This window comes from Macrobrachium nipponense, chromosome 1, assembly GCF_015104395.2.
Source record: "Macrobrachium nipponense isolate FS-2020 chromosome 1, ASM1510439v2, whole genome shotgun sequence".
Classification (NCBI taxonomy): Eukaryota; Metazoa; Arthropoda; class Malacostraca; order Decapoda; family Palaemonidae; genus Macrobrachium; species Macrobrachium nipponense.
The window spans coordinates 118774247-118798903 of NC_087200.1; the positions used below are offsets into that span (position 1 = coordinate 118774247).

At 37.3% G+C, this 24657-nt stretch overlaps 1 long non-coding RNA gene across 1 annotated transcript in view; it reads right to left on the reverse strand.

The window, feature by feature from the left end:
- The window catches only part of LOC135219583 (uncharacterized), a 75083-nt gene extending 50793 nt beyond the window's left edge, over positions 1-24290 (reverse strand). The window contains exons 1-2 of the long non-coding RNA XR_010315466.1: positions 24072-24290; positions 23585-23739 (exon numbers count right to left, since the gene is read on the reverse strand). This is a non-coding gene — a long non-coding RNA (uncharacterized LOC135219583). The remainder of the gene's footprint in view (positions 1-23584; positions 23740-24071) is intronic.
- Between the last annotated feature and the right edge of the window lie 367 nt (positions 24291-24657).

The following is a 24657-nucleotide window of genomic DNA, read 5'->3' on the forward strand; positions in this document are numbered from 1 at the left end:
AACCAGTCAGATTACATGACAGGTAATTCTGTTGACAAAATTTATAGTGCAAATCCAAGTTGGAACAGCTGGTTTAGCCCATGCAAAGTTCAAATAGATGCTGTGAAATCTACAATTACAATTCACAATGGCAAATCATTAAATGGGGGTACCTCCTTAAAATGTGTGATTTCAAGCTTGTTGGTAATGACTGGTTTAATACAGAATTTCTTTCTACACGCGGGCTGGGCCGTATCATGATACGGAAAATCTCCTATGGTAAGTACCTGGCAAGGAAACAGATGCACGGAACTTAGGGCAGCAGGACATCTGGAAGAGAATTCTAGGTTACACTCAAACATGCAAAGATGGCGGGATTTGGGCAGAGGTCAGTCCTGAAAGAATCAACCAACGGCCAGTACAAGCACATCGTGGGAGAAGGCCTAACTAACACTAATGCTACTTAAGGGTCCAAATAGCAGCCCATAACCCCCTTGACCTGCCGTTATTCCCTAACGGTTACCCTACCCCCCTTTGAATCATACGATGAGAGGACAACAGTGGCTACCACATGCCAGATGTCCTGCTGCCCTAAGTTCCGTGCATCTGTTTCCTTGCCAGGTACTTACCAGAGCTTGTCTCTGACTTGTCTCTAACCGGAAAGAGCTAAGATTGACAACTTACTACCATGCCTTTAAGATTATATGTATATATATATATATATATATATATATATATATATATATATATATATATATATATTATGATGTATTTATAGATATATTTATATGTATGTATGTAGTAATAGTATAGATATAATTTTTGTTTTCTAAATTAAGTCTGATTGCTCCTGCAACAGGTGATTGTTTTGACTGAGATTAGGGGGGGACCAATCAGGCCTAATTAGATAAAAGAAAAGAAAGAGGGTTTCAGCTGAAGGCCAAATACAAGTTAAGGGAAAAATCGTAAGAAAATTCCAAGAGTTGAATTTACAGGGGAATGTATTTACACCTTAACGTTACTCTACTGATTTCAAGGCGCCAACAAGGACATTAATAACCCTCACATGAGGCCAAATACTGGAATAATTGCTAGGAGCAATGAGCACATGTTCAGGATATTTGTGATGATTCCCACTGTGCATTGACTTGGCCCAAAGCAGAAGGACAGGGAAAATCCACTTTTCACATCAGGAATTTGCAGTAGACCTGCATAACATGAATCGTAAGATTCCCCAGAGGGCAAAGAAAGATTGAATTACTGCTCAAAACGTTACTGTACTGAGAAGGGGAGGAATTGAATACAGCCACTTTTCTAAGGAACCACAGCTGTTAATCAAAGGATCTTTCTAAGGGAAGCTCAGCTGTAGGGATTAGTGAATCCTACGGAGGGTCGCACAAACACTGATAAAAAGGAATAAAATGAAATATAAGTAGATTGCCACCACAATTTCGCTCGTTACTTTTCTCCTGTAAAATGTAGGCAAAGGAAGTAGACTCTTCAATGCATCAGAAAGGCAAGGCCTTTCCCATGTGGGGGCACGCAGACACGTGAGTCACGTTGAGGAGCCAGGTGAATACTCCGCACGGGTCAGAGGATATGCCGAGGTGTAAATCGTGCAAATGATACAAGCATCAAATTTGTCACAAGTATCCTCCAAGGTATACTAATCAAATCTACCCAATTGGTTGATTGAAAATCGAAGATGGCGGCCATTTTCAAGGTGGCCACCAAAATAACCATCCGAATTAGATGATTTACTTAGAAATATTTGTAGTCTGATTTGCATGATCAAAGTGTGGATTCCTATGTTTTGAAGCCTGCTGAACTATTATTTTCCTGTTTAGAAAGCACTCTGAGATATTTCTCAAGATGACCACCAAGATGTTTGTCTTTCTTTACATAAGTTTTGTCCTGGCTAGTACATTTTCAAAGTTATGCATAAAGTGCTGCTGTTTCTCGATCTGCTACTGTTCACATATGCAGCTGCAGAGTGATGTGCAGGCTAGCTCTGCCTGAGAGCACTTGCATCTTCCTTTTCAAACCTTCTTACAGGAGCACTTTGTCAATTCTTGACAGCCTGCTGCAATCGGTGGTAGTGTTGTCCAATGTATTTGCCATGCTTCTCCTTTTTGTCCCCATCCCCATTCAGCTGGACTGCTCATGTGTGGATTACAGTGGGTTTCCTGGCCCCAGATGATCCCAGCCTGGTATGCTGTACGCTTTGCATGTTTTTTGAGGGCTGCCTGTGTTGGTGGAATTGAGTTGTACGACTTCTGCTTGTGAGTAAACAAATCTGTCTTGCTTCGTTCACACCAGTGGCTGCACTTGATCTGCCGCACATGAGGACAATGAATCTTTCCAGCCTCCGCATGTCAAGATCACGAATCAATGTTGGATGCTGGCTGAGATTGATGAACGTTTCAGTAATATCATCAAATACATTCCAAGTCTGCCATGCAGATTTCTTCGTTTTCCCACAGAAGGCAGACACAATGTCACATCCAGTGAATGCGTGAAAGTAGGGGATCCCTCTAGCTTTTTCAAGCCCAATTGCAGAAACTTCCTCATGGACTGGAATCCATCGCATATTGGCTCCATTGCCAAAGGCAATCCACATATCCTGAAGACCTAGTTTCTGGAAGGATGGCAGTACAGATATTGCTATGACTAGCACATATGTGTTATTAGCCTTGATGATTATAGACTTGCTCCCATCCGTTGTTGCATCCCTAGCATGAACAAATATTCGACTGTTAGCTTCTTCGTGACAACATGGGGACACAGCATCCAGAGACTTCACTGTGTTGCTAATGGCATCCTCTCCTTTTGTGACAATGACTGTGCTTGGTTCTGCTTCACACAGCTTTTCGGCAAGGAAGTGAAACAGTTCAGTCTTGTTGCTGGGGTCACGAAGGAAGCTTTGCCAGTTTCCTGGTGTCTTGCTTGTTCCTGTCACTCTTCTTCTGATTCATTTCCCCCTTTTTGACCTCGTCTCTGATTTCAGACTTTATTTCTTGTATACATCAAAGACTATGTCCACCCACTTGTACTGAGCGCTATAGGATTCCACCCTTGTGATGATGTCTTCTTTGGCATAGTCATTAAATGTCTTTGAAGTATGTGGAGGTGAGGCTTTAAAAAGTGCTGAGCCATCAATGATGATTGAATCTCCCTTTGGTTCTCCCACTAAGGCATTCACTTGCGCTTCAAGAATTTCAACCAGCTGTGACTTCTGACATGTATGAAGGTTGTTGCTGCTGTCACTGAGATATGCAGGGTATGACTGAATCTCATGCTTGAAGAATTTTTGCAAGTCGCACCACTGTCTGTTCTGGCTTGAGATGAACAGTCACGAGAATAACTGACAGTCATCTTTTAGGACTTTCTCCTTACAAATTCCCTCAGCCTCTTCTTGTTGGAAGAATGAAACAGGGTTCTTCTTGATTGGATGATAGAAAAGACTTTCAGCTTCATCCTCTAGCCCTTTCATAAGTGTAAAGATGTTTCAGCTGTGGTCGCAGTCGAATTATGATATATGTTGTCAACTGCTCCAGTTGTGAACAAATTCTTTCTCAAGACTGAGAAACAGATTATTCCATTTTCCACATACTGTGCAACAACTGCTTCTCCTAACTGTGCTGAGATTTCTAGGACTCGGTCATATGATATGCTGAGCCCATTCTCGTGGAGCATTTCAATTATTTCTCTTCCTCATCTTGGTCAGGCCCATGTAGACTGCAAAATGTGGCTCCCGGTCCTTGGAATGCCTGTGGACATCCGTTCCTTCCTTGTATTTGGCGAAGCAGTTGTACTGTAGAAGTTGTGATGTAGCAAATTCTGATTTTGACACTCCATGATGGAGTTAGGACTTGATGTCTGCTCCATGCATACAAACTGAAGCAGTGATAGTGGCACAGCCAGTTCTAAGTCTTTGTCATGAAAATAGCTGCTGAAATTCGACTTTTGATGGAACATGTCTTATTCCTTGAGTCGAGTAGAATGAACATCAGGCAAGTCAACACCAAGCTGTTCCAGCCTCTGCTTGTAAAGCTTGCTCAAATCAGCAAGCTTGAAAATTGGTGGCCTCTCACTAGCATTTTTCATCTCGCAGATGTAGGTGACTACTATGGGTTTTACAGACATTGCAAGCACGTTTCTTGGCAATAACTCTGTAATGAACACTCGTATCAGTATGAGATTTTGCTATAGTGTATTACACCCAGTGCTGTAATTTATAAGAGTATCATGAATCACTAATTGTAAAGAATAAAGACACTTGTCCCTGTACAAAGAGGCAAAAACTCGATTATACAGAAATGGATACGAACACAACAGTAAAGAGCTCCGCCTACCCTCTCCCCCACCTCCAATGCCACCAAACCCCCCCCCCCTTGTCTTCCTCCCCTCACCTTCCCTTCTCTCTCTCTATCTCTGAAAGTTGCTTCAGTTTAACTTTATTTTGTTTTTTATTCTATCTATCTATCTATCTGATAATATAGATTGTTGTATATGTGTAACGATCCACTCGTATGTATGTATGTAGGTATGTATGTATGTATGTATATATTATGTATATTTTATATATCTATATATATATATATATATATATCTATATATATATATATATATACCCAAAATAAACATTCATGACGTAAAAATATGTGCATCGGTATAATCAAGGCTTTAACTCTAATGAATATCCGGTAGAAAGACTCAATTTTTATTTGTAACACGGAGTAACTATAACCAATTAACCTATTCAAACCAATCTGAAGGCAATTAGCAGCTTTCTCAGGGCTAAAAAAGTTGTAAAGTTGCGTGACACGCATTTCTGCAACCATGCCGACAGTTAAGTTCCATGGTGTCCATCTCTTCTTCACCTTCGTAATACAAGTACTATATTGCTTATTGCTAATACCCTGAGCCCAAATGTGGATTACGAAGAAGGTAACCAACCACAACTATAACAGTCGCTGTACCATAATCATAGTGCCTATTGTTTTACTTCTCCACCATACATTCAGATATCTCTCACTCTAATAACCATTTACAGTAGGTACCACTACCTTACCTTACCTTACCTTACCTTACAGACCTTACATTTTGTTCGGGTTGCCCCAGGTCCCTCAGTGTGAGGCACCTCTAATGTCTACCAGAGAGTTGCTAGTACATCTTCCAGTATATTTTGCATCTTCCAATCTTGGATGGTCTGGGATGCAGTTTAGATATTTGTCGAGCTTATTCTTAAACACATCTACGCTCACTCCTGATATATTCCTCAGATGAACTGGCAACGCATTGAATAGACGCTGCATTATCAATGCTGGTGCGTAGTGTATTAATGTCCTGTGTGCTTTCCTTATTTTTCCTGGTATAGTTTTGGGCACTATTAATCTACCTCTGCTTGCTCTTTCTGATATTTTTAGTTCCATGATGTTTTCTGCTATTCCTTCTATCTGTTTCCATGCCTGAATTATCATGTAGCGTTCTCTCTTCTTTCTAGACTATATAATTTTAAGGATTGTAGTCTTTCCCAGTAGTCAAGGTCCTTAACTTCTTCTATTCTAGCTGTAAAGGACCTTTGTACACTCTCTATTTGTGCAATATCCTTTTGATAGTGTGGGTACCATATCATATTGCAATATTCAAGTGGACTACGAACATATGTTTTATAAAGCATAATCATGTGTTCAGCTTTTCTAGTTTTGAAGTGCCGTAACAACATTCCCATTTTTGCTTTACATTTTGCCAATAGAATTGCTATTTGATCATTGCATAACATGTTCCTATTCATCATCACACCAAGGTCTTTAACTGCTTCCTTATTTGTGATTGTCTCATTATTAGGTCCCCTATATGCATGTAGCTTTCCTTCTCTGTCTCCATAATTTATTGATTCAAATTTATCAGAGTTAAATACCATCCTATTTACCTCTGCCCAATCATATACTTTAAGGTCTCTTTGTAGAGCGTTCATATCTTCATCACAAGTAATTTCTCTACTTATTCTTGTGTCATCGGCGAAACTACTCACTACCAAATCCTTAACATTACTGTCTATGTCTTCAATCATAATAACAAACAGTATTGCAGCTAACACCGTACCTTGTGGCACACCGGATATTACCTTGGCTTCATCCGATTTCTCATCGTTTGCAATAACTATGGTCTACCTTGTCAAAAGCTTTTGCAAAGTCTAGATAAACCACATCTGTTTCATTTCCGCTTTTCATATTTTTGAATATGTTCTCACGGTGGACTAACAGTTGGGTTTGTGTACTTTTTCCGGATACGAAACCATGTTGTCCTATATTAAACAAATTATTTTTTATTAAATGTTTCATAATATTTTTCATCATTACCCTTTCATACACTTTCATAATATGTGATGTTAGACTCACAGGCCTATAATTACTTGCCTCTAGTATTGATCCACTTTTGAAAGTAGGGGCAATATATGCTAATTTGTGCTCATCATAAATCTTGCCTGTATCTACACTTTGTCTTAATAATATTGCAAGTGGCTTTGCTATAGAATGAACTACTTTCTTTAACAAAATATCAGGAACTCCATCAGGCCCTGCTGCAGCTCCATTTTTAATTCCATTAATAGCCTGCACAATATCAGCTTCATTAATATCTATGTCAGCTAAATATTCACTATTTTCGCCCCTTACTTCTATATCATTATCTTCATTATCTATTCTAAGGGTGAATTCTCTCTTATATCGTTCTGCCAATATGTTGCAAATTTCCTTTTTTTCATTCGTTAATCTCCCTTCAATTCTTAGTGGGCCTATTTCTATTCTTCTTTTATTCATCTTTTTCGCGTATGAGTATAATAGTTTGGGGTTTTGCTTGATATTTATTAGGGTTTTTTCTTCCAAGTCCTGTTTTTCATTTTCTTTTGATTGTATAATCTTTTGTTCTGCATTTTCTATCTTACTTTTTAGTTCTATAACTTTCCATGCATTTTTTTCTTTTGCAAGACCTTTTTTCCACTTTCTGATTTTCTGGAACAAGATCCTTCTGTCTCTTGGTATGCATGACTGATGATTACTTTTCTTCTTCGGTATATATTTATCCACTATTTTCTCTAATATTTTATATAATATCTCCGTATTTACCCTTATGTCATCACTTGCGAAAATATTATCCCAATCTTTGTTTAATTCTTCATTTATTTCTGACCATTTTATATTTTTGCTGTAAAAGTTGTATTTTCCATATCCTTCCTACTTTTTCATTTCTTGTTTATCTCTGTTTTCACTTGCTTTGGAATGGACTGTTAATTCTATGACATTATGGTCTGAAATACTCGCATTATAAACTATTATTTCTTTAACATAATTCATCTCGTTCACAAATACTAAGTCTAAAGTATTTTCCTTTCTTGTTGGCAGGTGATTTATTTGTTGAATGTTGTATTCTAGTAGCATATCTAATAGCTTTTCGAATTGCCTCTTATCTTCTGCACTACTATTACTCTCTTTTTTTATATGTATAAGTACAACCACAATCTCCTATTCGTTCTTTCCAGTCTATGAAAGGAAAGTTAGTGTCTCCAGATAGGAGAATAGTCCAGTCCTTGTGGTTTCTACATATATCATCCAATTTTTCTATTATTAAGTCAAACTCTTTAGTATTAGGAGGTCTATATATTTCTATGTTCATTAATTTTTCAGATTCAAATTCTACCGCTATTAGTTCACATTCTGAGTTACTATATTTCTCATATATCTTTCCTTGTTTTTTGTCTTTCCCATATATTGCGGTTCCCCCTTGATTCCTATTTTTTCTATCTGATCTATAAGTTTGGAACCCTTTTATTTGATCATCATTCCCAGTCTCTTGGGAATACCAGGTTTCACTTATATTCATTATATCTATTTTCTTTTCAATTTGGGTTAGTTCTTCTAAGTACTCTATTTTTCTTTTTGAGTTACTCATAACTAAACCCTGCGCATTCATCATTATGATGGTTTGCGTGTTTTCTCCTTCATTTAATATTGGTAATAATGAGGATATTCCCATGTCTCTTTCCTGTTCTGGTATGTTGTTCTTTTCTTCATTTCCAGAAATTCTGACATTAAAAAATCCAACTTTTCCATAATATTTGATCTTCCTTCATCACAATTATTCATTTTGTGTCTGAATCTGCAATTTTCTCCATATCTGCAATATCCTCTTGCATAATAGTGTTATTATCTCTTGAGTAGAATCTTGGAGCTGAGGCTTTGATATTTTTTGCTGACATCTCTGCATATCTCATTGATGGCTTGTTTTTTCTTTTACCTGATATTCTTTATTCCTCTCTTTATTTGTTTCTTTCTTATTTTGGATTTTATTACTTGATTGATTATTTATTTGATTATGATTCATGGCTACAGGGTGCATATATTTACATTTTTTGTCGAACTTACATCCTTTTCCTTCTTTTAGGTTTTTGCATATTTTTGGATGCAGATCTCTGCAATCATCCTCATAGCCATCTAGGTATACACATTTACCATATATTTCATAGTTGTGACATACCTTAGGATGTTTGTAGTAACATCTTTCTCCAAATCTGCAATTCCCTCTTTTCAAAAGGTTGCAGACTTTGTCTTTTTTGTCTATTTTTTTCCTCTTTCCCGTCATTGTGTAGATCTGGGTAGAGCCTCTTCGGGATTTTCTTTTGTGTTGTCATATCGTAATTTATTTCTTCGTAAGTATGCTGCTTTATTGCCTCATATGTAGTATCAATGAGTATCTCTGCATCCATACTTTTATCTTGTTCTTTGTTTTCCTTATTTTTTTCTGTCATTTCAGTTTTGTTTACTTCTCTTCCGTTTTCCTCTTCTTCTTCTTCCTCTTCCTCTTCTTCTTCATCCTCAACTATTTGTACATTCAATCTTGATTTAATAACATTGTCTATCCATGATAGACATGTTGAGCAAAATATTCTGGTATCTTTTCTCATATCTTGCATTACCTCAGCACATTGTGGATGGGTCGGAATGTTGCATGCAGCACATTTACTGATTAGAGTTAGAGAGAGAGAGAGAGAGAGAGAGAGAGAGAGAGAGAGAGAGAAATGAGCCGATCGATGCATAAATAAATCAGTCAACTGGCAGCTAACAACCGACTTCGTTAGATATATACAATAATCTATATTATTAGGTAGATAGACAGATAGACTGAAGCAACTTTCAGAGAGAAAGGGAAGGGAAGGTGAGGGAAGGAAGATGGAGGGGGTTGGTGGTGGAGGTAGGGGGAGAGGGTAGGCAGAGCTCTTTACTGTTGTGTTCGAATCCATTTCTGGCTAGTCGAGTTTTTGCCTCTTTTTACAAGGACAAGTGTCTTTATTCTTTACAATTAGTGATTCATGATACTCATAAATTACGGCACTGGGTGTAATACACTATAACAAAGTCTCGTACTGATACAAGTGTTCATTGCAGAGTTATTGCCAAAAAACGTGCTTGTACTGTCTGTGAAACCCATTAGGTAAGCCCGTTCTCGGCTATACAATGCCACCTAACAGCCAGGGTGATATTTCACCTCTTGAGCTATGACATCCCTTGCGCTTAGTTTGGCGAGTAGTTTTGGCACATTCATTTATTTTCCTATTCACTTGCATTGTCATTGCTTCTCTAAGCTCCCCTCCTTCAGTTTTGCAGAAGAAGCATTCTTTTGTTTTAGTTTCTTGGGGCTTGCGTGGAATCTTACTTCTACTGCCCTCATCACTAGTACCTACATGACTTGCTCTTTTTTCAGCTCGGTGTAACTTTGTGTTGTTGAACAGAAACCTGAAACTCTTATGGTATTGTGCCCTATTGTTTCTCAATATTTCTTCTATCCCAGAACCTTCATCAAGTCTTGCAGGTTCTAGCTTGATTGGTAGTGCATTGAGTGAGTGAAACAGAGGAATATCCTTTGCCCGGTTTGTATATCCATCATCCCCTTTTCTGGCAGGATTGGCCTGGGGAGATTTTAGATCATCTTTCTTAACCTCCTGACATAGGCAACACTTGGTCCAGTCTGTTTTCCATGATCTTCCAGTATAGTTCGCATCCATGATTACGATGACGTTCAGGGTTGAGTGTTTATCCTTTTACCACCCTGTACATGTAATAGTATATTAGGCCTCATATGTCCTGTAATATACAATAGGCACTTTCCTGTATGGGATACAACTAGGTTCTTGCACTGTGCCATACACCTAGTCTGATCGTTCATTCAGTGTCATAAGTCCCATGTGATCTGTACACCATCCAGATGACTAAAACCCTGTTATCCTTGGTTCGGCTCTCCCACGCGGGCATGTCCTGTCCATTCAGGTAAGGCTGCCTAACTGATTTGGGGTTGATTAGGTAGCATTTGGGATACTAATAGTTGTTGTAGTATGATGCCAACATAAATTTCCTACTTAGATGACACTGAACCCCATGCTGAGTTTCACAGCAGTGATGTCACCAATGTGCCTTGGTAGTGCCCGACAATCACTCCTTTAATACAGAGCCTTAACAAAGTTATAAACTAGAAAATATACAAAAGCAGGCTTAAAAACATAGGAATCCACACTTAGATCATGCAATTCGGACAACTAAAAATATTTCTAAGCAAAACATCAACCTCGGGTGGTTATTTTGGTGGCCATCTTGAAAAATGGCCGCCATTTTGGATTTTCAATTGGCCAATCGTGAAGATTTGATTAGTATCCCTTGGAGATCAATTGTGCCAAATTTGATGCTTGTATAATCTTTTCCACGATACTTCTAAAAAATTACTCTTATCTGCCCCACTGTTCTACTGCATTCCCTCATATTCAAACCCATGCGTGTCGTCCTACTTTTTATCTTTCACCTTTAGTTGCTTTATCGTTCCTCTCCAAACTGTTATAGTATAGCGAGTCTTGTGTGTAATTAACAGTTACATTTCTGACTTATGAATCAGTGCAAAGTAAAATTGTTTTCTATATACATGGAAATAATTACAGACTATTTGCTATCTGAGGTATGTGTAGGCTGACTTATTTGCTTTTGAGAATTATACATTTTGACAAGCTTAGATTTAATTGTTTTTAATGTTTTCCGCATTTGAAATATAATGAAAGGGACGTCGTGGCATTGACGCTGTATATTTTAATAATGGGAATATAGAGATAAAAACTTCAGTTTATGAAAATGAAGACTTACTAAAAAAAGAACAAGAAAACTTAAAAAAAAAAAAGAGAAATATCTTCAAACAAAAACACTGCTTTTTGAGAGATTAGTAATGGGAAAGAAACTCATAAAAGATACTGCGTCTTGGTGTAAATTCAAGTCGAAGAAAGCCAGTCCTTCGCGACCTTTGACCACAAGAGGACGACTATTTGACAGAGTTGTTTGTGGAGTCAAGGCGCTTACCGTCAAACTTTTATTGAGAGCGTTGGCGCTTGCATTGAAGATTGCTTTACTTTTAAAGGTACATATGTCGTCTTTTATAGTCTCTCTCTCTCTCTCTCTCTGATACTTCTTTTCATAGTATATTTTTTCTAAAAAATGAAGCTTAATTTAAGGCTTTTATTTCTGCTGACATTCACTTTTATTTCTCACTGTTAATGATTTCCATCTCTACAAGTGTCTGCCATTATTCGTCATCATGGGAATGTTTTCAAATGAAAGTACGTGTTCAATGTCAGTTTCAAATATTTTTTGCGAAAGTTTACATGATCAATCGGATTGTACACATTTTTGCTTGCAATCCCTTTCCCTTTGTATCTGAACGCTCTGCTTTTAAATCCCCCCCCTTTATATGTATTGGATGATCATTAATAAAAGTCTTTGCCACGACAAGAACTGGCGTCTGTGTGGCGTTGTTTGTTGCTGAAGTGACATCAGTAGAACTGAAAATAAACGGGTGTTACGGGACCCTAGTCCTCTTGCGACACCAGAATTTATGTTTAGATCTTTCTTTTGCGACTAAGAAAAAACACAGAAGTAAACTGCTGGAGTCTTTACCGGTCACAAGTCTCCTTGGAGCCAAGAACTAATGCTTGGTTGTACATAGGCAATGAAGCACAACAAACTAACATTGCAAAGTGACTGAAATCACACTTGATGTTAAAGGTGTGCACAGGAAAGCATGCAAGTCACAGAATAGTTTTATGTTTGCAGAAAAGGTTAGTTAAAACTTACGATTCCTCTCTTAATTGGGATGAAGGACAAAGAGTTACCACCTTCACCTATGAAATTGATTTATAAACTCCATTGTATGTATGCATGTATTTATGTATGTATGTGTATATATAATCTATATATATATATATTATAGGATATATATATATATATATATATAGATATATATAAACACAAGGAGTTCTTTGAACAGATGTGAATAGATGTGTTATCTTGTTATCGAATTTCAAAGTAAAAAAAAAAAAAAATTGATAATGCCTCACAGTCATACACTCCATGTATACTAAAGGCGGTCAGTGTATTTTAGTATTTTATCACCATATTGTGGCGTACAAATGCACTAGATTAAGATTTACGAGGTCCTTTCCACCATGTATGAGAACTTTACGTACTTCAAGCTCTTCCCTTATTACTACGAAAAAACTATACTATAATCTCTCTCTCTCTCTCTCTCTCTCTCTCTCTCTCTCTCTCTCTCTCTCTCTCTTCCTCATCTCTCTCTCTCTTCTCTCTATCTCTCTCTCTCTCTCTCTGAGATTTGTTTTATAACAGGAAAGAAACCAACCCTTTTAAAATATAATTGGAATATTTGGGTATAACTTTGTGTCTGTTACAGTATGTATGTGCACATCGTCAATCTGTGCATTTTGCAGTCTTTTGGTTATCAATAGCAGCTGAATAATAATGTAAGAAAATATGTAATATAAGAGATATACGCGTACAAGAAGCTTTACAGTATAAGGTATAAAGTAAAATAAGAATTCCTCGATTGGACAGCAAAACGTTCGACAACTTTCGACAGATCTGTGATAGAAGTGGATTCGTACTCATATTCACGTAAAATTAGATTAATTAGCATCTTGTCCGTAATAAATCACGCTTCATGCTTTGTTTATTATTTTAGAATTCTGTACAGACGTCATGCTGACAGATGGCACTAATTTTTTTTTTACCAGGTGACAGACAGTTGCATGCATAATCGCAAATAGAATTAACACTGTGCTCACTCTTTCTGATAAGAAAAGGCTGCGACAGAGCGTTGACCCTTTCGTTTATTGCTTCATTAATCATTTCAAAGTTGAAATTTACGAGCCGAGCAACAAATACTATTCCATTTGTTTTTGTTCCGGTCCACTGAGTTGGAACCCATAACCAGTTTATGGAATGCGAGGTTTTAGCGTAACTACTTTGATCACCGAGTTTACATCGTAGCTTGAAAACATCAAATCATCATTATTATTTTTTTATGAAGGTGATTTTTTAAAATAAAAATATGATGTCCTTTTGTTCTGTGAGGTTTATAAAATATGGAACACAGTGAACTAGGGCCTTCTATGTTGTCACCGACCGGAAACCTTATAAGAACCAGAAACGATAGAAGCTTCGTGAAATAACTGTTCATGAAATCACATGTGACAGACACGCTGGCCTGTTTCTCCAAAGAAGTGAACTGCTCTCCTTATTGGTTTTATATTGGCCTTTTGTGATGTATTAATCAGGTTATTGCGGATTTATTTAGCTATAGTTGCCTTGGAAGTTTTCAAAGTGTCCTCAGAAACATTAATCCATAGGTTTTCATATAAAAATCCTGACCCCTGCATATGTGCAGTCCAATCCTGAAGGACTGGCGAAGGAAAAAGCGACAACCCTCCTCCGAAGAGATTGAAAATTGGAAATCAAAGATTATATTTCAGGTGGCGTACAGTGAGAATATTGTGTTTGCGAAAGACTATAGAACTGTCCAAGACCGAATATTTTTGAAGGTTTTGTGGATGATTTTACAAAAAGTTTCTTGTTTATTGCAAATTTTTTAATGTATTTTATAGTATAGGATAACGTGCGAAATGATACACGACAGGGAATAGATTAAGGGGAATTACGGATGTTCTATATGTGGATGAAATAATAATAAATGGAGATGGGTATTGTTTGTACATGTTTGCACCAACCCAGGAAGAGTTCTCGCGATATTGTCAGATGGGCTCCTGTGAGAATCAGAAAGGGTGGACGACACAGACCTTCCTTCCTATGACCAAAATAACTATGAGACGGATTGATGGAGGCGAGTGGCGATTTGTGGAAGTGAAAGGCCGGGAAGTACATTTGGGGCAGGATTTCTGAGGTACTTTGCGGAGCATGTTGTTGCATGCCATGATAATGATGATGATAGTAAAAGAAAAAAAAAAGATTGTGCCACTTACTAATATTTTTAAATCGACGATGAATTATGTTAATTTCCCATCAGCTTTTCCTTAACCACGACCTTGGGAAATGACTCGTTTTCAATGTATTATATGTTGTTGCATGTTGCCCGATGTAAAAATCAGTTACTTCAGTGACCTTGACAAAAATATTGATAAACTATCCTAAATTACCTGGCGGCAATGTTTCTCTGATCGTCTTGTCAGAGACTGTAAAGTATATGTAAAACATATTTTACTTCTCTTCATTTTTTGCAAGTTCATTCCGTAGCACCTCAGTGGCGTGGTCGGTTTGGTCTTGGACTACCACCTCGGTGGCTGCGAGTTCGATTCTCTGGCATTCCACTGAGGCGTCAGAGATGTGTATTTCTGGTGGTAGAAGTTCACTCTCGACGTGGTTCGGAAGTCACGTAAAGCCGTTGGTCCCGTTGCTGAATAACCACTGGATCCATGCAACGTAAAATCAACATACAAACAAACAAACAAACAAGTTCATTCCGTAAGAAAAGATAGCGGTTCTTGACTAGGTTTGTTTTAGGAACTAAAGAAGCTACTTGTGATTGAGAGAGAGAGAGAGAGAGAGAGAGAGAGAGAGAGAGAGAGAGAGAGAGAGAGAGAGAGAGAGAGAGACCTTTCCACTCCTTTATTTTCATGTTGTGTTTGATTAGAAATAAATGGATTGTTTTAACAACTGTGTGAAGTTTTTTTTTACGTATAATAATGCTAAATAATTTTGCTGTGTTTTAGTGTCAAATTTCGTATTTTTGTACCTATAAATAGTCTGAATCTAGTTCTTCATTAGACGTGGCTCAGAATCCTTTACATCTCCTCTTTAGAATTAATTGCATTTGCCAGTTGCTGAGAAAGTTCCCTGTCCATCCCCAAGGTCCAGTGTCTGTTGCGCCCTTGGACAACCGCTTTCCTTGGGTGTTGCATAAGAAAAAATCTTGTCTTAGGTCAGCATTTAAGAGAGTCTGCTCAGTTGGAGATTAAAATGCTTGGCAAGCTCTTGAAGCTGTGTGATTTTATCGTATTGGCATTGTTCAGGTTCGTCCTATTTTTTTTATTTTTATTTTTTTTTAGGCACCGGCTGGTCTATTGCTAACTTCACGTAAACATGTTTTCCCTGCTTTTCCTTTATTTTAGCTCTATTTTTTTTACTCTTTCATTTCATTGTATTTTTGAGGCGTCTGATCATGAGGCCAATGAAAAATTTTGTTTTATCATCTATTGTTTCTATTACTAAAACGGTCATGATTGCCAAGCATTGTTTTAGTTCAAAATTTTGTTCTCAAGAATTTTTCTGTTCAGCGGCTATCAAAATACCACTACTTTGACTGCTAGAACCTTAAGTTAATGGTGATTCAAAATTAGATTTTGAGGCAAATACCCATGATTGATACCCAATGGTAGAAATAAAACGTGTTATTGTTGTTGATATAAAAAGATTAAGAGACCATTAGAGGAAATTTCTTGTTATTTGCACATATTAGAGATAAACTCTTTTAAGAGTAGTACTCTTAGGTTACAATAACTGCTGTTACCCCCATCCTCTGAAGGTGATAGCAGAGTCATTGTGAGCTGAGAGCACTGCAGCTCTGTAAAGAATTTATCAGTAAATTGTGTACGTAACAAGAAAGTAGGACAGCGTTCTTGTATTAGGCCATTTCTCCCAGTGTCAACTGGAACGTTGTTGTCTACTTTCTGTCGGTATTTGTCATAATTGTTTGTGTTGATGTCCTATTACAGTTCATAATGCTGCTATTATTAGCTATATGGTTAATTTCGGTTGGGTCAGCTTTGAAACTGCATGCCATGTGATTTTTTATGCTCATTTGACAATCTGCTGACGAACAGCGATCCAATAATTTGGCTGAGTTTCACACTTTCCGAATCCCCATGATCATTTTCACTATACGTTTACACATTACAGGTCTTGGCCCATGTTATTTTTTTTCGAGTTTATGTGTAATTGGAAATAATTTTAAATCGTCTGATACACTAACGTTAACCTCCCTTGTATTTTAGAATTCAGAAGTTATATGTCGGATTTTTTTCTTTATGTGTTTTAGAAGTTCTTTCGTGTATTTTTATAAATTTCTCTTGGAATATTCTCTTACCATTTCCTTGTTTACCTTTTATCTTTGTGCAGGTATTTATTTATCCTAATGGTTCCTGATACTGAGATTCTTAACTTTCTCTTAATTACCCACTGAACACCGTTCCTGCTTTGCTCTTAATTGATCGTTCTCTTCTCATGGTGTTTATCCTTTCCACATCTGAGCTCTCTGTTCTGCGGGAGCTTCTTTGCAAGTTGTTGATCTTTGAATCTTGTTCTATAATATTGTTCGAATATTTTAATAACAATCGTATTTAATTATTGATAACTCATAGCAGAGACGTTAGGGTTACCCACGTCTCTCTCTCTCTCTCTCTCTCTCTCTCTCTCTCTCTCTCTCTCTCTCTCTCTCTCTCTTCCTATGACCTGGAAGAGATCTCATGAACTTATGTCCGCTTCAGAAAGCATACCGTTGGCATTCTTGAAGGGAAGAATTAAAAGCACCTTTATCCTCTGGACTCTCTCTTTCACCTTAGCAACTGCAGTGAGTAAGTTCTCTCTCTCTCTCTCTCTCTCTCTCTCTCTCTCTCTATTCGTCACCTCTTGAAGTCATAAATGTTTACGGTTGGGAAATCCGGATTGGCGATCGTAGCCAAACATGGAGGTGCGTCGAGGCGATGTTTTAGACTTTGGAAGCCGTGCTGAGAGAGAGAGAGAGAGAGAGAGAGAGAGAGAGAGAGAGAGAGAGAGATAATTTTTTGCTCGTTTTTTAAGGTCTTGAATGTGATATTATACTTTTGTATATAATTTTATACTTTTGTGTGACTTTTGTATTATTTTTGTGAAGTTTAAAAGTTTATGATAAGAATGATAAAGCATGAAATGAAAGTTGTCTTTCGTAAATACGAGGGAAAGGTATTTCTGATGCTTTAGCCTACATAAAACAATCACGGGACCTTCTATCCTCTTAATGTAGGCATTATTTAAGGTTCTTTGCAACAATCCTTCGACCCCTGGTTGCAAAACCTGCCATTGCTTCTTACTGTACCTCCGTTTATTATGTCTTTCTTCCACCTTACTTTCCACTCTATCCTAACAATAATTTCATAGGACAACTACGAGGTCTTCCTCCTATTACACCTTCAAAACTTTTTACTCTTAACTTCCCTTTCAGCGGTCAATGACCTTCTTGAACTTGGGCCTAAATCTTATATTCCAATTCCAACTGAACCAGAGACATTTTGCTTCCTTCAAGTCATCGCTTATAGCTTCGTGGTATATGTACGTAGTACTGTTGCACAATTTCAGTTACCGTAGGGTTGTCGTTTGGCTCGCCTTCCTTCCGTTGTTCTGAAGAAGGAACTTGCTCACGATCGCGCCAAGTGTGATTTTAATCATGACTACTTAACTTGCTTAGCTTTCTTGAGTTGTTACTTGTTATTTGAATGATGGTTTTGATCTTGTTTATTTGGGAAGGATATTTTACAGTAAATTTTTATTCCATTTTATAAATCCCAAGAAAGTTTCATGTTACATGAACTGAACCGTTATTAGTATTACTTACCCAGCACAAGTAAAGATATACTAAGTGACATTCATCTGATAAAACAGTAATAATGAAAGTTATTGGATCGGGATGGTCTTGACATTGAACCTTTTCTAACCTTTAACGTCGATTTCGTTGATTATCCTTTGGATTATGTTTGCTCTGCCAATGATTTTAATCTTTATTTTCCTGCTGCCAGTCCAGACCTCTTATTATCCCTTGCCTTGTGACGTCAGCTTTTTGAATAGCGATTATGAATAAAGTTAAAATCCTGATGCGAGCAACGTCATTCTGGTACAAAATACTGAAGAATTGTTTACTCTTATGTGTCGCATCCAAAGCTTGTTATGCTTCTGCTCTGACAGCACTTTGTTTACGCTGTAATCCTGGAAGAGCCTATTTTTCTTTCTGCTGACTTTGAAATCCACGTCTAAGGACGTAATTCGGTTATTCTTCATTTTATATTTGCCGGCTTTGTGGTTTGCTGGATTCGGTTTATTTCAGCCCAAAATGAATCAAGGTCATTAGGTAATGTTGCTTTATCCATTGACGTATGAGTTATTATATAAAAGACATGCCACCTTAATAACCAACTCCCAATCTCGCTCTCGTCCCTGTTATCATTTTCCCAGTATGCATAACCGTTCATACACTCTTTTTTTGTGTACACTTTTGGCATTTTGGTTATTACAATTTTCATTTTATCCTATTAAAATACTTGCAACACTTATGAATCTGTACTAGTCTTATAATGTTGCATTTATGAGTTTTCATTGATGGTTTTTGTATAACTAGAGTCTGTTGAGGATTTCAACACTAACGGTGTCTAGGCTTTGATACAAATCCTGAATTGCCTTTTCAAGTTTTGCCAAGTACTTGTAATTTAGTGTTAATATTAATTATACTTATTAAAAAAATTTATATAAAAAATATGATAGTTGATACACACACACACACACACACACACACACACACACACACACACACACTCTTGATTTGTCTAGTTTCTGTTCACTAAGCCCTGTTAGCTCCGTATCATTAGCTGAAATCTGAGGCTTCACTCCTTATTCACGACCTCAGCTTTTACTGCTTAACTTTTCATGTATACATTCGACCTTTCTCTGAAATCTTGCACCTTAGTATCCATAAATATATTGAACAACCATGGAAGCATTAAGCATACATGTTTCCTTCAGACTTTTGCACCAAATGCACCAAACCAATCACTGACCCATCTACATATATTAGAACACTAAGTATTCGTTTTGCTGTTGTAAATCTCTTAAGACATGCAACCATTTGATTTTGTATTTTGTGTTTAGTTGTGAATGTATGGGTAGAAGATAGTTTATGGAAGGCGAATAAGAGTTTTTATGATGGAAGAAAATCATATGGTAGAATATAGAGACAGAAGAGTGACTCGTTTTGTGTAGAAGTTATTCGTTTTGTTTACAAGCTGTTCAGAGACAAGGATGTGCAATAACTTGTGGCTGTCATTTTCTTTTTGTAATGAGTGATGCGAGAAGTCAGAGAAAGGTCTGTAGATAAATGTAGAAGGCTTTGCGATAAGAAAATGGTATGTGAATGGAATTTCTATTTGATGATGATCGCTGAATATCTATTGCTGATTTGGCATAATGAAGAGAAACTGCAGAACTAGCACAGCTTTGAAAGTGTTTAAAAGTTTGAGCTAAATCTTTGAGATAAGGCTAATAGAAACCAGGAAGATGGAGCAAGTGAACATTAGAACTGCTATGGTAGAAGAATGGACGTGGTTCATTCTTATAATTATTTGTGACAAATCGAATAGATGAAAATAGAATGAGAGGGAGATAAGTCACATAATAGGTAACGGAAGGAAGGTAGCTAATTTAGCTAAAGATTGAGAAAATACGTGAATTGCCAGTGGGAACCGAGGTGGGGACATCTATCCATCGATTCTATAATAATATAACCCGAGTGGATCTTGTTTGTCTTCCCTTGGGTGACAAGAGGAGAGACGTGACACAGCCACCCACCCCAGGTGGGGCGGGGTAGGTAGGGAAATGGGAGGGTGGGGAGACATCCATCCTCCTCCTTGAAACCTGTTTGTCCGGCCCGGGCGGGGTCAGGGTAGGTAGGAGATTGGGAGGGCAACGGAGACAGCAGCGCCAGGTTACAGCATGCCAACAAGCTCGCATGTAAGAATTGTTAAGCCAACCTTTTACGGAAGAAAATTGTGAATTTTAAATAGAAATCAAAGGAAGAGGATGGAAGCTGTTGTGATGAACCATTACTCAGAGGGGCAATTTGGAGGGTGTTGAAGATTTATTATACAGAAGATAAGTCTTTTAGAGCATTTAAAAGTTTGTATGATGGAAGTGAAGCATGATTTAGAGAATATAAGCTAAGGAGTGGCAGGTTTGGTGTAAAAGTGCGTCTGAGACAAAGGTGAGTTATGTCTTTGTGGCTCCTCAGCTTCTTTATGGACGGAGTGATGTGGGAAGTCAGTTGAAAGATATATAGATGATGAAAGTTCAAAGCTGTGGTAAAAGAAAGATTTCCGGATGGAGTTAAGAATGGCTGGTGTTTGCAAGTGACACAACAGCGATTGGGCAAAAGTAAGAGAAACTGCAGGATCTAGTAAAGGAGACTGGAAGTGTTTGCAGGGGAAGAATGCTGAGAGTGCAGTGAGAAAGAGTTCGAAAAGATGAAGCAGTGAATATAAAAGTGGATGATGAAAAACGTGAAGTTACTGATCATGTAAGTATTTGGAAGGAAGCATAACGAATGATGATAGGATGAGAGAAAAGGTAAGTCAAAATAAGTGGAGCAAGATGAGTAGCGGTGAGTGCATGATCAGAAAATTGGAAAGACTTAAAATGTCTTTGGAAACAAAGGGATTGTTTCCCAAACTCGCCTTATGAACGTGGGGTATGGATGATACTGCAAATGAAGGATGAAATGTTGAAACTGTAAAGGTAAACTGTTGAAACAGTTGTGATAAACTGTTTGGGTATCATGTGTGGCGGAGGCAGAATGAAAAACCACGGTATTTTGAGATGGTTTGTTGATGGGGAAAGAATGGACTGTGACAAGGTAGTAAGAAAATAGAATTCAGGAATGTTAGGAAGCAGGAGGAAGGAAGGTAATAGGGTTGGAGAGAGGACGTGAAAGAGGCGCTGAAAAGGAAGTACCTTAGTATCCAGGAAGTGCGAAAGTGTAAGCAAGGTGAAGTTGAGTGGCAAAGTGTACGTAGGTATTTTCGATGCAGTGCTGATGAGCCTTCATGGACATGTATGAAACAGTTAATGCTGTAGAAGTTTTACTACACAGAGGGAACTTCATGAACAATTCAACAATTAACGGTAGTTAATATATTATAACAATAAAAAGATGGAGAGAAAGTCGAATTGTGTTATGAAAAGTAACCGATGTCATTATCGAATATTCGCTAAAATGAGTATACAATAATTGACATTTATGATTCACATAAATGCACAGACTAACTGAATCTACTCTTGTTAAGAGTAGATTCATTACTGCCTAGATACGCTATTGGATTGAAAAACAAAATAGCAGAAGGACATTGACGTTTACAACTATAACAATAATTGTAAAAGCTGTGAATTTTATGGCGATGATTTAGAGAAGAGCAACTTAATGGACTTGAGTACATAACTGGTTTTCCATAATCCATATAATAACTTTTGTTTGTATAGGGAGGGAGACAAATTATAAACTAATAAACGGGAAACAAAAAGGATGAGATCTAAACCAGATGGAAGTGGTCGACTCTTGAAAGAAAAATGATTATGCGACTCAAGATAACGGAAACAAATATATATGGGATGTGGAGGCCAGCTGGGTGGTACAAAGATATATATCTTGTCTGTTTGTTGTAAAGATTTTTCCGGCAAATGTGAACAAGACTTTGTGTTTTCATCTCTCTAAAAGAATCATTGTATTCATGTAAGAATATTTGAGGCCCTCGAGCATCCATGGGTGAATATTAAAGTCGGTGGTCGATTTACAAATGTAAGGTCTTATAGACCTGAACCACCCATATATTATTATTCTTTGAATAAATTAAAAGAAAATTATTCAAAGAAATTTGAAAATTGGGAGACAATTTTTTTGCTCCTCCGCCTAGCTGCAACTCTTTAATCTGTACAGGCTGGATGCAGCTGATTTCGTTCGGACCGGTTTCGGAATTAGGATAATAAGTAACAAAGTAACAACGTAGATTTTTTATCTGATCTGGTTTTCCTGTAACACGTAAAATAAAAGAAATAAAAAATATATATGTATGTATAGATATATATAAAACAACTAAATTATGTTGCATATGTGTACAAAAAAAAATTACATGGAAATGTAATTTTTAGAGATAGAGAAAGGAGGGGGGGGGGTCGGTGGGAGAGAGGATTACAAACAGCAGAAACCAAAGAAAAATCCTTCTTGATAACCTTATAAACAATAAAAAAGACCCAGAGAATACATAGGCTAAGTACATGCGAGGGACAAAAGCACCCACGCCGTTCGCATGACCATATAAGCTCGGATACACAATTGAGGAGGGCAGCAAAAACACGGACGAACCCGTAGCAACAGGAGAAGTTATTTGTTTCACCTTCGGACCAAAAATAGCTTCAGGTGAGGAGCACCACTCCAGAAGGACTTCTTGCATTCTCGCTGGCAAAACCTGGGCTTGTGACCATAAAAGGATCGCGCTACTGACCTAATTTCAAGTGACCCTCAAATTTTTGTTTTTTGTCTCGAACACACTCTGGAACGCACGCCTATTCGCGGCCACACTCAATAATATATATAAATATATATATATATATATATATATATATATATATTATATATGTATATGATATATAAGTCTTATTCACATTACCGTGATTCATTAATACGCATTAAGCTTCAAATGTCCTTTAATATCTAATTTGCTCTAACTCGGAATTAATATATCTATATATATATATATAATATATATATAGTCGATGATAAATTCGTCGGCTCATGGGCGCGAACCACGGAACTAAGAATTCAGGACGTACATATAAGCGCTCTAAACCACTCGGCTATCCAAGGTGAGCGAATTGGATATTAAAGGACATTTGTAGCGTAATGCACACACACACACACACATACACACACACACACACATATATATATATAATATATATATATAAAATATATATATATGTGTGTGTGTGTGTGTGTGTGTGTATGTGTGTAAAGTTCTTGGCATAATCATTGAACATATAAATGAGGTTTATTCGTGATTCTAAAAAGTATTGGAATTGTCGTCATTATTAATTATCAGTTTAATTTTGAATTGAAGAATCAGATATACAGTATTTACGTTGTTTTCAGGTAAGTAGTACATCTGCTCGTATATACTTGTATTTGCAACTTTGTTTGTATGTATTTGTTAATGAATATACATATGCAAATTATATATATATTGTTATGACCAGCTAGTTCCCTCCTTGAAAATGTAGTCTAACGCTCTTAAAATTGGCCTTGACTGGAGGGAAGAGAGTTATCACGAAAAAAAAATCTATGGCAGAAGGCAGATATTACTGAAAAAGGAGGAAATTACATGAACTCTGGACATTAGTTTTAAATGAACTATATTTACATTTAGTGAGGTAGTTGATTGTCAGTCCACCGGAAACACGGGGCTGGGAAATGAACCAGACATGGAGATCAGAATTTGAGCAAAACAGGTTATTTCAATGCAAGGCTTATTCCAAAGGGTTTCCGATTTCTCCCACAATCAGGCACAGTGTTTGTCTGCAAAGAGATTGCATTCTAGCATTAGTACTAAGGTGAGGAACATGTGGGAAACATTACACACTACTTCCTCTTAGCATAAAATATTACAACCCACTCAAGGGGCATGAAATGACTGGGAGTTTATGCAGAAAGGACTATTACATTGCTGAATTAACTAGGGGATGTTTAATAGCATCACAAGGGAATTAATCACAGCATTGAACCGAAATTGGGGGAGTGAGAAGCTGAACAAAGAAGGGGGGGGAAAGTCACCTTGGAAGAATGGAAATGAAATACCAACAGGAGGCAAAACGATTCCCTGACTGCACTAAATTTACATCTCACAGTACCTGGGAATCCTGGGTTTGGTAGTCTTCTTATCTGCTGATATTTCTGTGCACTATGGAGGTATAAGAACACTTGTGGGATTCCCCAGAAGTGGCAGGGGAGCAGAATGGGTGAAGTGGAGTCTGCAGGGCTTGAGAAAGTCTGAGAGTTTGAGCATTTTGAGAGTGTCTGAGGCAGAGCGGCTGGAGCCCTGTCCCTCTAAAATCTCGCCTAGATAGGCCACTCCCTCATTTAGGTCTCCTGTGGAGAGCAAATCCAGAGCAGCCAATGGGAGCAAAGTGGGGTTTAGAGAGGATGGAGGCTTCCAGTTCACAGGGACAACTTGCATATAAGCAAGAATGAATGAATCAGGTTATAAAGAGGTTTTACTTTTCCTTGGTTTTGGGTTAAAATCCTGAAATATATATATATATATATATATTATATATATATATATATATATATATATATATATAATATATATATATATATATTACACATACACGTATATACGGATAGGTGTATAGAATTACGCACAACGTAAATGCCGTATATCTCGTTCTTCAATTCAGAATAAAACAGAAAATAATAATGACCGCAATACCTGTA